The sequence below is a fragment of the Panulirus ornatus genome, chromosome 53, assembly GCF_036320965.1.
Source record: "Panulirus ornatus isolate Po-2019 chromosome 53, ASM3632096v1, whole genome shotgun sequence".
Taxonomy (NCBI): Eukaryota; Metazoa; Arthropoda; class Malacostraca; order Decapoda; family Palinuridae; genus Panulirus; species Panulirus ornatus.
This window is the reverse complement of record NC_092276.1, coordinates 5,495,782-5,512,031: the sequence shown is the minus strand read 5'-3', so window position 1 is coordinate 5,512,031 and position 16,250 is coordinate 5,495,782. Positions and strand designations below refer to the sequence as shown.

At 45.5% G+C, this 16,250-nt stretch overlaps 1 long non-coding RNA gene across 1 annotated transcript in view; it reads left to right on the top strand.

The window, feature by feature from the left end:
- Window positions 1-16,250, top strand: part of LOC139765196 (uncharacterized) — a 196,683-nt gene that overhangs the window by 171,553 nt on the left and 8,880 nt on the right. Inside the window, exon 4 of the long non-coding RNA XR_011716604.1 lies at window positions 15,340-15,462. This is a non-coding gene — a long non-coding RNA (uncharacterized lncRNA). The remainder of the gene's footprint in view (window positions 1-15,339; window positions 15,463-16,250) is intronic.

Genomic DNA, 16,250 nt, shown 5'->3' with positions numbered 1-16,250 from the left:
TATATATATATATATATATATGTGTGTGTGTGTGTGTGTGTGTGTGTGTGTGTGTGTGTGTGTGTAACCAGGAGAGATAGTATAGGGAAAAATAGGGCAACATGCAGGTATATTGTAGGATATTTTTCAGACCAAGAAACTTTTTATCTCAAGATTGGATGGAACCCAACCTAACCAAGTCAACTGGAACATTATTTTAGGAACATGATGTAGTTAATGTCTGGGAATGAGATGTAAGTCGTGCGTCACTTTATGTAATAAACACGTGTGATGGTATACGTGTGATGGTATACGTGTGGTGGTATTGCCTTTGTCTACATCTCTGACCTCAGCATGTTGTCTGGACTTTTTTAGTTCTATATTTCTTTCTTCCATCTCGTCTGCCATGGACGACCTCACACAACATGTCTCATTTATAGCTATGCAAGTGACGTCACGTTTGTATGGGCGATAGTTATGGCTGGGTTGTGATAAACGCCCCTTGTTACCTCCCTGCACCACACAACATTTAACTACCACGTGTATCAGTACCACCTCACTACAGGTCACACACACACACACACACACACACACACACACACACACACCACGTCTGTATTCCCCACACCACATCCCTCACTCTGGGAACAAACCACAGCATCAGACGTACGGCAGATGTGATCTTTTACTCAGTAACACCACACCCGCCTCCACCACTGCCTCACTCTCCACTGTTGAGACCACCGCCGGATCGTCAGGATAGCGCACAGTAGCTAACACCCACAACTACAACAGCATGGCAGCAGCCACATCACCACCACTTGACCCTTCAGGATAAAGCCAAAGGCCAGATTTTCATAAGCAAGGGTCGTACCGTTGTGTTCACGGGTAGTACCATCGTTCATCAAGGGCCGAGTCTTCGAGTTGAAAGGGCGCACCTTTGTGTTCAAACGCCGCACCGTCGTACCTAAGGGTCATATCGGAGTGTTCAAGGATCGTAAAGGCGTGCCGTATTGTCTTTCTCAAAGAGCTGTACCGTGGTGTTCCAGAGGGTAAACAAATCCTTCATATCCCATCCTTCGGTTCCAGCAGGGTGGTGATCCTTGCCTCACGCTGGCCGTGTGGTAAGGGCGTCTGCCTTTACCACATCAACAGACCACCACCACCACAACAAACTCCTGGACATTCACCACACGCACAGCAGTTGTTGCTGTAAACAAAATTGCACAGCTTCCACCCTCGTAATGCAAACGCTTTTGTCTTTTTGGTTTTGCGTAAAGCTTGATTATGAAGCTTATTTTGTGCACCTGAGCTGGGAGAGGTACTTGTTCTGTGTACTGATCCGTGTAACAGTAATGGTATTTTAGAGGTGATGATAATTGTTGGCTGGTAATTCCCTCTTTGTATCTGTTTATGTAGTATGGGAAGGAGGAGTATTATCATATGGTCGTATCTTTTAAGCTTCCTCCACTGTCTTACAACTTTTGAAACTGTCGGTTTATCACATTCATCCACAACTCGACTGTTATCAAACTGCGTCTTTACGACTTTTAACAAGTTATTCTCTCATTTCTTGTTATGGCTTCTGGTAATTTTGCATCTTTCTAAGAATTGTCATTGTTCACATGATCATAAGTTAATGGTTAGGATCAAGTCACTCTTTAACCTTCTCTCTTCCATTGTGAACAAATCTATGGCCTCGAGCGTCTCACTGTAACTCAACTGTATTCATTGTGGAACCATCATTATTGCCCTCGTCTGGACCTTCTCCATCAGTTCTGTGCGCTTTTGTAAGTTCGGTGACCCAACTTTAAAACGTATCTTAAAGTTTGGCCTCATCTACCATCCTAGACAGCTGATTATTTACTTATCCATGTACAGTACCTTCCTTTGTAAAGTGAAAAAGTTAGGAGCACTTTTATAAGTGTCGAAGTCTGTGTATCGTTACGTCACGCCGCTGGTTCTGGGTTGAGGATGTGTGAGTGATGTTGAGAGGCTGTACGTACATGATCCACGCCTGGCCACTGGGGATGGAGTAATGATGATAGAGAGACAGATAGACAGCTATGGAAGGTGACACAGCGTTTGCTAATTGTTGTTGGTGTTGAGCAGTGCTGGGATGTGGCTGGCCTGGTCTGTACGTGGTGGTGTGATGGCCTCATTATGTCTGCTTCACGCCCCTCTCGCATCCCCTGCCCCAGCTGTTGTATGTACTGACTTGGTGTATTCCCTTCCTCTGGCTGTAGCTAACTCAGCAGACCATCAGTTATCAGCTGGTAACAAATGGTATTATAATTATGAAAGATAAACACTTTTTGTAAGTTGTTATGAAGCAATATTACGTGATAAATTATTTACATCGGAGTGTTGCAGCACGATTCTTGTCTTATGTTAAGAATTAATGATTTATCTTAGATATATCTGTCAACATTATCAAAAGCTTGCAAAGGTTTGGCACAATTACTTGCCTGATTTTCTTCGGTAATTGGCAAGGATTCGCACGTCAGTATTCGTGCTAATAATGACTTAATACCAAGTATTGAACCATTGGCTAAGCACCTCAGAAATCTTTGTATATTATTCCATCTTCCATGAAAAAGAAAATGTTAAGAGAGTCTTATCACGCAAGTCTCTGACTCCATGAGTAGAGGAACAATACTTGCTCTAGTCTGTCTGTCTGTGTTGATGCAGACTTAAACAAAACAATTTTAGCTTCACACCAGACACACAGGCATGACCTTTGCACATCTTAATTGTGTTTATGTCGTAAGTCACAAGGTTAAAGTTGAAGTTTTACCTGCGTCCAGGACTCACTCTCAGTGACCCTGGCCCTCGGTGTACGGCCGCAGGGGTATTGTGTACAGGTGTCAGTATTGTGACTCATATATATATATACGAACTTAACGCTAAACACAACAAGGAAAATAAGAAGAAAAAGAAAAAAATCAGCGAACTCGTCATGGACTAAAAAATGACATTTCTGCACATTTTGTGTGAGGGATTTGCCCGACCTTTACTGAGTGAGAGGATGACGTGTATGTTGGAGATGATGACGTAACCGATTGTTTTATTTTTGCTCCACATGTTTGGCCGATTATTTGAGTCTTGAAGAGACGCAAGTGTGACATTCTCACACAACTCTCCTCCACCTGGGTGGCATGACAGAACCATGGGTTCACTCGTGTACAAGTCGTGTGTAACCCAACAAGTCTGGTCAGGTGTGGGCGGCTGTGACCCGTAATAAGGAGTGGAATAGTTTGTGTTTTTCTGAATCTTAGCAGGTCAGGAGGTCAGTCACGAAGCATGAATTGTCGTCATAATGGTTCGTGTTGTTTTTCCACACGCATCTGAGGAGGAAGTGCACTAGGGTGATACTTAGATTGTGAGTGGGTAAAGATCAACTCTTAGTGCCCTGGCGTTCCCCATCCTGGAAACACATGATGAACTGTGCTTCCGCCAGGAGGGATGAACACGACACGCCGGTCTCCACTGTTTTGTTGGAGATGTTGAGTTTCGTGTGTCCCAAGATCCTCGAAATGACGTCCCAGCGATCCTGTGCGTCGTGCCACACAACACCTGAGGTGCCGGGGGCTGGTCGTCTGCCTCACCACGGGTCGCCCGCTCTGCTGACTTAGTGACTGAGGCAAAATGAGATGATTATTGTGACGGAGGAATGATGTGTGCAGCCTGCTGACCTGACTTAACCATGTGGGGGAGGGACAACGATGACCCAGGCCACGCTGGTACAACCTCATATGGTCAACGATCGTGTTGTGGTGTGGGATATTCATCACTTACATGGTGGGTTAGGTCACATGTGGTCACTTGGGGCGCTTCTCCTCCTCAACAACAGAAAACTTCTTAAAAATGTTTTTATTTACTTACCAGCTTGTCAGCTTGATATGACGTCATCATTGCCATCATAAGCCCAGCGTTGTCTTGATGAGGTGACACAGAACGACATGACAGAACACTGGCTGACGACGAGAACGCGACACGACAGTAAGAGGACGACACGACGGGGCGAGGACAACTAACGACAATTCGAGAACACAGGAGGAGGGGACGAGAACACAACACGACGAGGTAGACACCACACAACAAGAACAGTGTTGCCAAGAAGAGACCTGTGTTTAGCAGGAACGACGACAGCGTTGCCAGTAAGAAACAAGCATTTTCAAACGCTTAGCATCGTTGCCAGCCAGTAACCAGAGCTGCCACATGTTTACCATTGTAGTTAAGAAGGAAGCAACGACGTGAAACGACTGAGGAAAGGTCAGCCGTCGTCGTAAGACGAGACACCCAGGATGGATGACGTCGTTACCACAGACGACGTCTAGAAAGCATGGAAGGCGCTGAAGACGACCCTCAGAAAACAGTGATGTTGTTGAGCTCACGGGTGTTGCCAAAGCGGAGTGACCTGGTGTTGCTAAGGAAGCCAGAGCATGAGAGTCGAGCGCTGACGAGATTAGGCTCTGGCAGTGTTAACCTACCGGGCCCTCACACGCCAGGCTGTTGCTAAGGGAACAACATTCACCAGGAAACTCGTTTTGTTGCCCCGAATCTGGCCCCTTTACCCTTGGGGAAAACCCTTGGAAAAAAAGAACGTGGATTTAGCCCTTACTTTTTTCCTGTGTCGATGTCAGTATTTTACTATTTTTTTAGTATGTTTTTTTTCTTTAGGTTAGATTCATATATCTATCTATCTATCTGCCTATCTATCCATCTATCTATCTATCTATCTATCTATCTATCTATCTATCTATCTATCTATATATATATATATATATATATATATATATATATATATATATATATATATATATTTATTTATTTATTTATTTATTTATCTATATTGGTTTTTCTTGATTTTCTGGAAAATCACGTCCAGGACTCAGTTCACAGCAGGTCAGGAGAGATACAGATGATATGATTCTTCAGGTCATGTGGGTCAGACAGTTCGTGGGTCAGGCAGGTCTGTGTAACCTGAGGTTATACCGCGTCAGACAGGTCTGATCCTGGACCTGTGTTGCACCAGAGGCTCATAGCTTAAGGTTAGGACGACAGTTCAGACAGGTCACATGTTCAGGTCATGGTCGGTCAAGCAGTCCATATTCTCGTGTAACGGTGGACCAGATCAGTCACATCAAGGTAGTTCCTACAGGACATGACGGTTACACTGGCAGCTCAGACAGGTCTCAGAAGGTCAAATATCTTGAAGTATCGTCACCAAGAATGGTTCACGTGACCTGCTTGTGTCATAACATGTTACTAGGTGTGACCAAGTCTAACTGAGATAACCTCTGATAACACCTTGAAGGGTGATAACCGACCTGGTCATTTCGTCCTTTTCCTCATTTTCGTCCGGGCGACACTAACTATCGTCACCTTCAGACACCGTGGTTACATAGGATGTGTAACGCGTGACGACAGAATCTTCCCATTACATTCTGTTCAAGAAGCCATCGTGTCTCCTCGCCCTCCTCAGGTTATCTCTTCTATGGAGAACATCTTCTCCGTTTGCCACACATGTTGGTCATTTCATTTAGTTCAAGGAGCAGCAAACTGCTGGCTTACCTGTATTGTACCCGAGCTGACGACACACATAATTCCTGGCCCAATGTCCTGAGCGTTGCTGTTGTGTCCGCCAGAGTCAAGTGTAGGACGATGTAACACTCGGGTGTGGGAGGGGAGCCTTCCCACGGCCGGGAGACGCCCTTCGTGATGACACAGTACTGTATTCTTGTATCGTAGTTACTGTATTAATTCGTCTGACTACTGCTACATTACCCTGGTAGGAAAGCGATGATATCCTCGTTTCTCACACGTGCACCTGAGCCAGCCTCTGCCTCCCTCCCCCGGGCCCCGAGCAACCAGCCTCTCGTGTGAGGAAATAAATTAATCGTCACGAACATATCGAGGGGAAGAAAGGAAAAAAATCCAGACATTGGGAAGGAAAAAATATATTCGTGTGGAGTGTGTGGCAGCGTTGCGCCAAACTAATAAGATCAGCGAACTGTGAAAATAAAGTGAACATAAACTCTGGTGTGCCAACGTAACCTTTACCTTCCATGAATATGCAGAAGACAACACTGGAGAAAATGAAAGTATTTATGGAGGGCAGGCACGCGCGGGCCGACGCCAACCTCCCTCGAGATAACTTGGCCAGGAGTAAGTGTTTGGAATACACCAAGAAAATAGACAGAAAAGTTCCTTGGTCTTTGTTTTTTTTTCTTCTTTTCTCTCCCCCTGGGGCAACGGGCACGTGATGGGAGCTTGATGGGGCGGAGTGTCAGGGTGACGGGGGAGACAATGTGTGGGGTGACGGTAAGGTTGGTGAGGCTAGATGAAGGAATCAGTCAGTCTGGTCCCCTGGTGCTAGCCACGTCTGTTAACTTCCTGGTTCTGTAGTGTGTGTACTGAGCGAGGTCTTCTGCTGATGGTTCCTGGCCTTACCACGCACTGCACACGCTGGTCTCCTCTGCCACCTGTTACTGACTGACTTACACGACCATATGCACCAGACTTCCCAGGTCTTCCCAGGATAAGGTCATGATGACGGTGTTGACCTTATCTGATATCTTGACCCTTCGCTCAACTAACTGCTGGAGAAAAACGTCATTCATCACTAACATAACTTTGTGTTGTTGACTATTAACCTTATCTTCCAACGTGACGACTCTAGTTAGGGTGTGATAACCTGTCCTTTAAGGAACAAGCCTAAGCCATGATCGTGACCAACTGTCGAACTATCGTCCTCAAGGATGGCACCATCCAGGTCAAGGGTCGTGTTCCTGTACTCCTGGGGTCAGTGGTATTGTCGTGCGAAACGAATGTGATATTAAGTTATGCAGTTAGACATCACCTGGAGACAGGTGCCCAGTATACATTACCTTCTCATACTTGTAGTTAAGTACTTACGACTCTGTGAACTGTAACTGCTCGCCAGGGACCCTGTAACTGGCAGACCAAACTGTGACCCGTGTTCTTCATATCAAGTTTAGTTTGTAAGTTGTTGATTGCGCATTGCAACACGGAGATGTCACTCCTCTTAATTATGAATAAGTTCAATGTTGTCAAGTATAACTTATCAGTAATCCTTAATCTAGAAAAGTTTATATGTACAATACATGTTGCTGGTCTGTACAGGAAGTTATTAACGAGAGTGCTCACTTAAAACCTATTCTTCCTTTACTGTAGTTAGAAAATTGGTAAATATGTATCAGTTAGCAATTTTGCCTGCAGTTTTTCTTCTTCGTGTAGAGAATACAGTGAAGCACAGATAATGTGAGAAGGGGAAAATGTTGTGATATTGCTATGAGTGTAACACTAGAAATACACAGATTGAGAAGCAAGAGTGAGAGAGAAATGGTGGTGATCCTGTGGCACTGGGAGATGATGAAGAAAGGTAAAGACGATGAAGCAACAGAAGAACTTAACTAGACAACAGATGGAGGAATATAATGTAAGAGAGACATGTGCAACAGGTTATTTATCAACGGTAATAAAGACAGGATATGAGGATTTTGGGAAAGGAGTTCAGCAGGAAGTGTGAAGAACATGAAGGACGTATATGATAGTATTATGATGAGTATGATGATAAGACTAAAGCTTCACAGGAAGGAGAGAAGAAGACAGGGATCACGAGACGCTGGTCAGTCAGTCGCAGGACATGCTCAGGAGAGGAGAAGACAGGGATCACGAGACGCTGGTCAGTCAGTCACAGGACATGCTCAGGAGAGGAGAAGACAGGGATCACGAGACGCTGGTCAGTCAGTCACAGGACATGCTCAGGAGAGGCGAGGAAAGTTTTGAACCAGCGGCTGAAAGTTAGAGAGGCTGAGGAGACCGTTGTTGGCCCCAGCCTGGATCCAGAGGGTTGGCTGGGGTGGGGAGAGCAGGAGGTCATCAGAGAGAGTGTTCCGTGGACCAGGGAAGGAGGGGAGGGACGGAGGGGAGATTTGGAGGGACGGAAGAGAGGGCTGGAGGGAGGGAGTGGGGGTGATGGTGTTGTAGAGGCACTGCAGGCAGTCCCAGTGTACCAGGGGTCAGGACGAGGCCACTGTTCCTGGGGAAGTGGGATGACTAAGATAATAGAGAAGTTGGGGGTAGGAACGGGGATAACGGGCCTCCCATTTCATTCCCTGGAGGGAGGGAGGGGAAAGAGGGGATGGGGAAGATTCCCTGATGGGAGGGAGGGGAACGAGGGGAAGAAATTCTAAACTGTGCTGTTGAGATCCTCACCATGATGGGTGAGGACGTAGGAGGGTATGATGCTTCATCCGTCACGTTGACAGTGAGTGTGGTGTGCTGCCCTGACTGACCCTGGCTACACGAGGGATGACGATATGTGAACGGACGTATAGGGCGGGCCGGGCCGGGCCTGGGGAGCGACCACACGTAGCCACGTCCCAGGTCGGTCTGACGACTGCAGATGATAAGATCGTCGGTGAAACTGGAAGATGAGTCACGTGGCTGGTGGAGGTGACGATGTGTGGAGTATAATGAGAGTTATAAAGGACATGTCAAGGAAGGATAAGAGCGCGGATGTACTGGTTATTATATTAAGTGAAAAAAGGCAATTAAGAAAAAATGACCTTAAAGGTAGATAGAGTGAGGGTCAGAGTGTTACCAGTCGTGTTTTATATTTTGATTGTACGGTTGGGGGACGAGAGAGAGAGAGAGAGAGAGAGAGAGAGAGAGAGAGAGAGAGAGAGAGAGAGAGAGAGAGAGAGAGAGAGAGAGAGAGAGAGAGAGAGAGACGTTGGACAGATGAGGGTACAGGCGAAAAATTATGGATAGTTATGGTGTCTCCAGACGTATGATGAAGGACTTTAAGGAGCGAGTACAACATGGTTATAGACCAGCAGCTGAGGGGTGAGCCAGGGGTGTGGGGCTGAAGGCTGGGGTATGTTGGTTGGTGATGGTCATCATGCAGCCACATGGAGCCTGTCGTAAGGGCTGGTAATGTAGGCAGAAGGCAACAACGGATAGAGAGTGATGGAGGGGAGCGGAGAGGGTCGTCGGGTTATTGTTATGAGGTCGTGGCGGTGGCTGACACAGCAGAGCCACACACGAACTCCCTGAGGACAGTGAGAGGAGACTGAAAAGACTGCCAGGAAAAGCTGAGAGGAAGTATTGTGGAAGAGAGAATTTCATGTTTGACGGATGGCTGAATGACAAGAGAGCTGGGAGGAGGTGAGGAAGTCCAAATATATATTGGTGATGCATGTTTGGTGAAGAATGTGGACGGGAGGTCTGCTGAAACCCCACAAAGCTGAAAGGTTGGCAAATGGATGAGTTGTGGGAGAGGTGAGGAGGTTGTGACATTCGTATAATATGTCCAGCACAGATGATGCAATGTTGGCTCAAGTATCACATGGCTGGAGCTCCGAGGGAACTTATTGCAGGTAAATATGTGAGGTAGAAATTGCGATGGTGGCCACTGATTGGTGGTGGTCAGCCTATCTCTGATGAGGGGGAGGAAAACGAACAACGAAACGTAGGGTGAAACACTGAACGAAACGTAGGGTGAAACACTGAACGAAACGTGTGGTGAAACACTGAACGAAACGTGGGGTGAAACATAGGATGCAGTGGCAGAGTGAGGTGGAGAGTGTAGGCTGGGGAGAAGGTTCTCCAGGATGTAATCATGAAGTAAGAGTAACGAGAGAGTAAGACCTGAGTGCCAGAGGGAAGTATGGAGTGAGGAAGGAAGGTGTTAAGAGTGTGATTCCCAGGTGTTATGGTCCTGAGGAAAGGCGGTGATTATGATATGTCCGTCACTCAAACTGTTGCGGACGAGGCAAACTGACTGCTTGGGTGAGAAGTTTTCTTTAAGTGACAAGTTTAATTTCTCTCCTGTTTTTTAACAAACACATCAAATATCCTCAGTGTGAAAGGGGAAAATGGGTCTTTGTCTCAAGCTGTTATGGATATGCGGATGGACTGATGTGTTTCCAGTGTGCAGATAACGGTGAAGATAACCAGGAAGTTATTGATATTGATCATCATAAGACTGGTCCTTGATGTACGCCATACATATATGATACCTTTCACAACTTACACATACTGGTGCTGTATGCATGATGCTGTATACATGGTGCTATATATACATAGTCGATATTTCTACAGTACAGATACGTATAAAAGTCTTTATATTCTTGCAGATGTGTCAATTTCACCCTCACATATAGGTGCATAGACTTTACACCTAGACGGTCGTGTGTCGTGACCACACCATTAAACGCATCCTGAGCAGCGTGTGGCCCCGCCACCACACCAGTTAACTGCTCGTGCGTGAGACACATGACGGTGATCAACCTCTGGATTAAAGCCAAGCAGTTGTTGCCTCGGTGTAATATCAGATAATATTCTTATGAGGCACACATCTAATTTGTGTTTAATTCATGTTCATTGACCGTATGTTATCGGTTCCGTAAGTGAGGTCGCGACCTGCTTTGACCCATATTGTTAAATAACCTTAAGTGTTGACCGCCTGATGTTGTTAGTTATAAGTGCTTAACATTTGCTTGTTATGGATTTGATGTTCTCGAAAGGGAGGTCTGGTGGAGGACAGTGTTATGACTTAAAAGTTCAGTCTGTATACCATGTTGAGAACTGAACCTCCTGAACACGACGATACCATCCTTGAGTATGATGACCTGACCTTTGACCTGATCCTTATGGGTCAGGTCAAAGGCCAGACCATCACACCCAAGGTCGTAGCGTCTTGCTCAAGGTGATGGGACTGATGGTGGGTACGGTGGGTAAAGTCAGGCGATGACTTTACCTAAAGGCACGACCTATATGGTCGATTACACTCCATGTTTAGAGATGACAGCTTCATGGTCCACTACTGGCGGTATATATAGAGTCGCGAGCATCAAGATGTGGCCTGGCGGTACCTGGAGGTTCGAACACTGTGTGCGAGTCCTAGCGAGGCGAGCAATGAACACCTGGTTCCTGCATGAACTTACAGTAAGACGTACACTTCAAGCCGTACATGAAGGACCTTGTAGTTATATATTCACATGAACTGTGACCTCCAAATTATTCAAACTCATAACTTAATCATGGAATTTAATTTGCTTAAGCCTTTACACATCTGAGTTAATAATGGAGAGGCACCGCTGGGCTCAACGGAGATGCAATATTCAGATATACACGTCGTGTGGACGAGCCTCGGAACAATAGATTTTAATTACGAATAAATTTCGCATCACTGAAAATGAACTGGGAGGATTATTGGAGCGAACATTAGAGGCTACAGTGACCACAGTGTAGCAGCGGTGACGACATTTCAAGGACTTTCCTGGAATTAGTATTTCTGATCGTTGACTAGGAACAGTGAAGTGCAATAAGCGAAGTCAACTGAAGCTCAACTTCGTCCTCTTAATAGATTTCAGATTAAGTTTTATCCCGCTGGTTTATGTAACATCCAGTTGGAATTGATCTTGTTAATAATTCTGATTTTTCTTTTTTTTGAACTGATCTTTTTAATCATTATGATTTTTTTAGAAGAATTTTAGATTTAGCCTGAGGTAATTGATGAAGGTAATTCATGAATGTAAACATTTCTGAGGTTGTTTGTGAGCTGTGTGGCCCGTGGCACTAGTGCTAACTCCTCCGGCGGGCCAGAAGTCTGCCCGCGGGCCACCAGAGCGGCCCGGGCCACGTTACGCTCTGCTCGTGTCCGCGACTCAAACTTCAGCAGAAGGAGCAGACTAACTGCTGAAGTGGGCCGTTTCCTTCCATTGATGACGATTAAGTGTAATTTCTCTGCCAGCGTTTCTTGACAAACGTTCGTGAAGTTGTGACCCAGGAAATCTGGAGGCAAGAAAGTGGTTAGATTCCCCGGAGTTCGTGATATGTGAGGCAGCAGATTGACGGCCTGGTAGATGATCGACCATACATGTAACAACGATGGATGCTAACGGCGTTCTAAATGTGTCATACATGTTGGGTGCCGCCCAGTGTGTGTGTGTGTGTGTGTGTGTGTGTGTTTATCTGTGAACAGCGAAGGGTCAGAAGATTACAGGAATGTCTTACCTCTCCTGGTTTGGGACGACAGATATTGCGTTAAGAAACAGAATGAAGTGGTCGCATGACGTTTGTGTGGTGTGGGTCTGGTGATATATTGACATGACTTCCGTGTGGAGTGAGTTGACCCTTGAGCACGACTTCAGCACGACAGTATGATCCTTCAGCACGACGGGACGATCCTTCAGCACAACGGGACGACCAGCTTAAGTAGGACACCACTAAACATGAGCGTGACGGAACTACCTTTGGGTAAGATGGCATGGCCTCTGACCTCATTGCTACGGGTCAAGTCAGGGGACCAGGTCATCATACCAAAGTATCACACTGACGTGCTCAAGGGTCGAACTGTTGTACTCAAGGAATTGATACCACCAGTCGACCTCTGAGCAACCACTAGCGAGATGAGGTCTTGTGTCATTATGCGACAACCCTCTGTGTTCTCTTGGTGGATAGAAAGGATAGATAATCCTGTTGTTTGAGCGAATAGGGAGGAAGGAGGAGCCGAGGCGAAAAATGGGTAAACGAACCAAGATCTTTGGAACATGCTTTGGTGGAGGTAAAGATTATGGATATACGAATATTGGAGGCTCCGAGGGGAGAGTCATGGTTATCGGTGGCCATAAATCATAGACTTGCTTATTGGGTACCACGAATAACAGAAGTGTTGTCGTCATAAACTACAGGAGACAGTAACGAGATTATTAAAAGACAATAGATTGCTGGAGTCCGGATAACAGATACTCCGGATTGCAGATACCTATACTGGCATGCGGGTAACACATACTCCGGATTACAGTCACCTATTGGGATGTGAATAGTAAACTCTCCGGAATAGAGATGTACGGATGATACAAACAACGGATTACCGACATAAAGATTCTGGTGAGCAAGGGATTACGTGAGGATTGCACGGTTATTGCAGACAACAGATCACGGAAGCAAGAATACTTAGAGAACAGATATTACAGAACGTGGTCAATGGGGACGGTATTACCTCCGAGGTGAGCGGATATTGAGGCCACTGGTGAACACCCACGGATAACTCCACAGAACACAGGTAGAATTAGACCTCGACCTGAGGTGCGGTTATTACAGACCGCTGATTGTAAAGGTGATATTACTACATGACACTGATTGCAAGCATACAGTTATTGCATACCAGTGATTGTAAATGTGCAATTATTGCATGTAAATGATTGCAATTGTACAATTATTGCATACCAGTGATTGTAAGTGTGCAATTACTACACACCACTGATGCAAAGGTACAGTTGCAGCAGACCGCATGTTACACAGGTGTACCCACGAAGGCTTATCATGAAACTCCACATTGCATACAACATGTTTGTCTAACTTCCCAGCAGCACCAGTACGAAGCGTATGTAGTGTGGGGGTGGGGGTGTTTGTAGACGGTTTACTTAAGAAAGGTAGACGACCTGGCAGTATAATGTGTAGGTGGGTAAGGAGGCATTACCGCCGCTGACCTCACATTGTGCTGCAGACCAGACCAGACCACACCAGACCAGACCAGGGAGGTACAGAGTCGTCCTGTAGGCCGGTCTTCTGCATCCTCAACTGGTAGATCAACCTCGACAGGTAGACCAATCTCGATTTGTGGTAGACTAGTCTCAGTTTGTGGTAGACTAGCCTGGGCTGGTGGTAGACTAGATTCAACTGGTGGTAGACCAGTTTTCAGTGGTAGACTGAAGATATCTCGATACAAAGATCTTGAATAGTTTTTTCTCTTTCCGTTGCCCGTATATACCAGACAGGATTATCATCAAACTAGAGCAGACGACGGCCTCGGCCACCGGGCCAGGAGTGTGGCCAACTTGGCCTAGGCCAGAAATAAAACTCTAATGACTAGAAATCTATTTACTTACAGGTAATAAACCTTAAGTTCATAGTGTTGATACAAACCCTTGGTTGCCGAAAGCTCTCGAAGGCTCTCTACATATCTAATTCTACATATTCTACATATCTAATGATCCACTGAGTCTACATACCCAGTCATCCACTGAGTCTACATACCCAATCATCCACTGAGTCTACATACCCAATCATCCACTGAGTCTACATACCCAATCATCCACTGAGTCTACATACCCAGTCATCCACTGAGTCTACATACCCAATCATCCACTGAGTCTACATACCCAATCATCCACTGAGTCTACATACCCAATCATCCACTGAGTCTACATACCCAATCATCCACTGAGTCCACATACCCAATCATCCACTGAATCCACATACCCAATCATCCAGTAAACTTAAATATCTCAAATCCTCCGTTGAGTCTACATATCCAATCCTCTGTTGAGTCTACATATCCAGTTCTTTGTTGAGTCTACAAATCCTATATCTCGATTTCATCGGAAATAAAAGAAAACCTCAGGTTCTTGTGGAGATTCCCAAACTTACCAAATGTTTCATTAAATGTGGTGAACATCAACCCATTCTCTCAAACACCTTCAAAATCCAAGAACCTCAGAAATGAATTTCACCTTAGGCGTGACCACACAGGATGCCTCGTTCATCACAGCATCAGATGTAAGCTTTAAAGTCCAGAGAAGAAAGAAAAGCTTGAGACTTCACTAACATCGGCAACATGAAAGATACTGAAACCAATATTCCTTAAGAAATGATGTAAATAAAAACCTTCACCCTTGAAAATAAACCGTAAATATCTCATGAGAATTACACTTAAAATACTTTAAAAACGAAACCTTAAGTCCCTCAAAAACTAGAAATTATGCTGAAGAAAAACAGAAAACCACATCTCATATTAGATCCCAGCCTCAAATGGTCAGAATACATATGTAAGATCATGGTTAACTCCTCATCATTAAGGCATGTCCGACCGTTGATCACCGGTTACAATATTTAGACAACAAAACTGAATTAAGGATTAACGTTAGTCACGGTGAAGGATGCGTCGCCCAGCTGTGTGTTGCAGTCGGCATGACGGTGTGTGGTGAACACTGGGTGTACACTGATGACGTAGAGTCGTTTTCGTAATAGGACAATACAGGTCTTTATTCAGTGCTGTAGTGAAGAGTTTCAGCCTTACCTTAGTTCGCACAACCCATGGGAGTTGGGCGGGAAGACTGCGGGTTAATACTTTCATTTTTCCTTAAGTTACTTGTATATCAACCTTACCATCAGCTGTTGTGTGTTGCGACTCCAGTGTTTCCTCCTTCCTCTGGGGATATTCTCTGCGTGTATTGATATTACAGGATATTCGTTTGTAACGGGTAATGAATATACTGCCAATGTGCACAGTAACTGACATCAAACACATTATCCTCTCAGGGGAAGTACTCCACCTCTGGAATGTTGTGGCCACACGGGAACATTACAGTGATTACTGCCACTGCTGCACCGCTGGGCAGTGTCCAGGCTCAGAACCAAGGGTGACTCTCATTACCAGGTAAGGTTGTGATGACAGTTGTTGTTAAGAAAACAGTAATTATCCACAGTGAGCACATGTACATATGTACTGGTGTAGTTATATGTACTTACAATACAGGAGACAAATCATACGTTCAGAATGATCTTAACTTAATGATACTCACACTGTTGAGGTTGACAACTGTACTATGCTTACCTGTAGTTAACCAACTAATTGCTCAAGAAGCTGTATACATTCACAGATCCCACAAGGTAGTTTGATGACAGTCAGTGGTAGTTTGTTAACAAGATATTACTGGCGTATGTTGACTGGTGCCGATTTTTTTTTTTTATGTAGTCATGTATTGTCGTCAAGTTGTGCTGGTTCGAATCCTGGGCGCGTTAGTCTGCCCAAATCCAACCCAGGTGTTCACTCTGGGCTGGTCGATAAATGGGTAACTGGCTTTGGCTGGTGTGTGTGTGTGTGTGTGTGTGTGTGTGTGTGTGTGTGTGAAAACACACTTGAGTAAAGACTTGGTACATGAATACCATGCTAGGGGACGGGGCAACACGAGTCTGGAACACTTGTGGTGGTGACCCACCAGCAGTAGTGACAGCCTGGCCCGGCTGGGGTGACCACCAGCAGTAGTGACAGCCTGGCCCGGCTGAGGTGACCCACCAGCAGCAGTAGGACCCCTGACCACCTGCCTCGCCCCGTCTCCTGGTATCGATCGTTCTCGTCACTTGAATACAATCATAAGAGCCTTTGAAGTCGCGGTGTTCCTGAACCCATGGTATAACAGTGGAATGTGCGGCGCACGACCAGCGAGCGG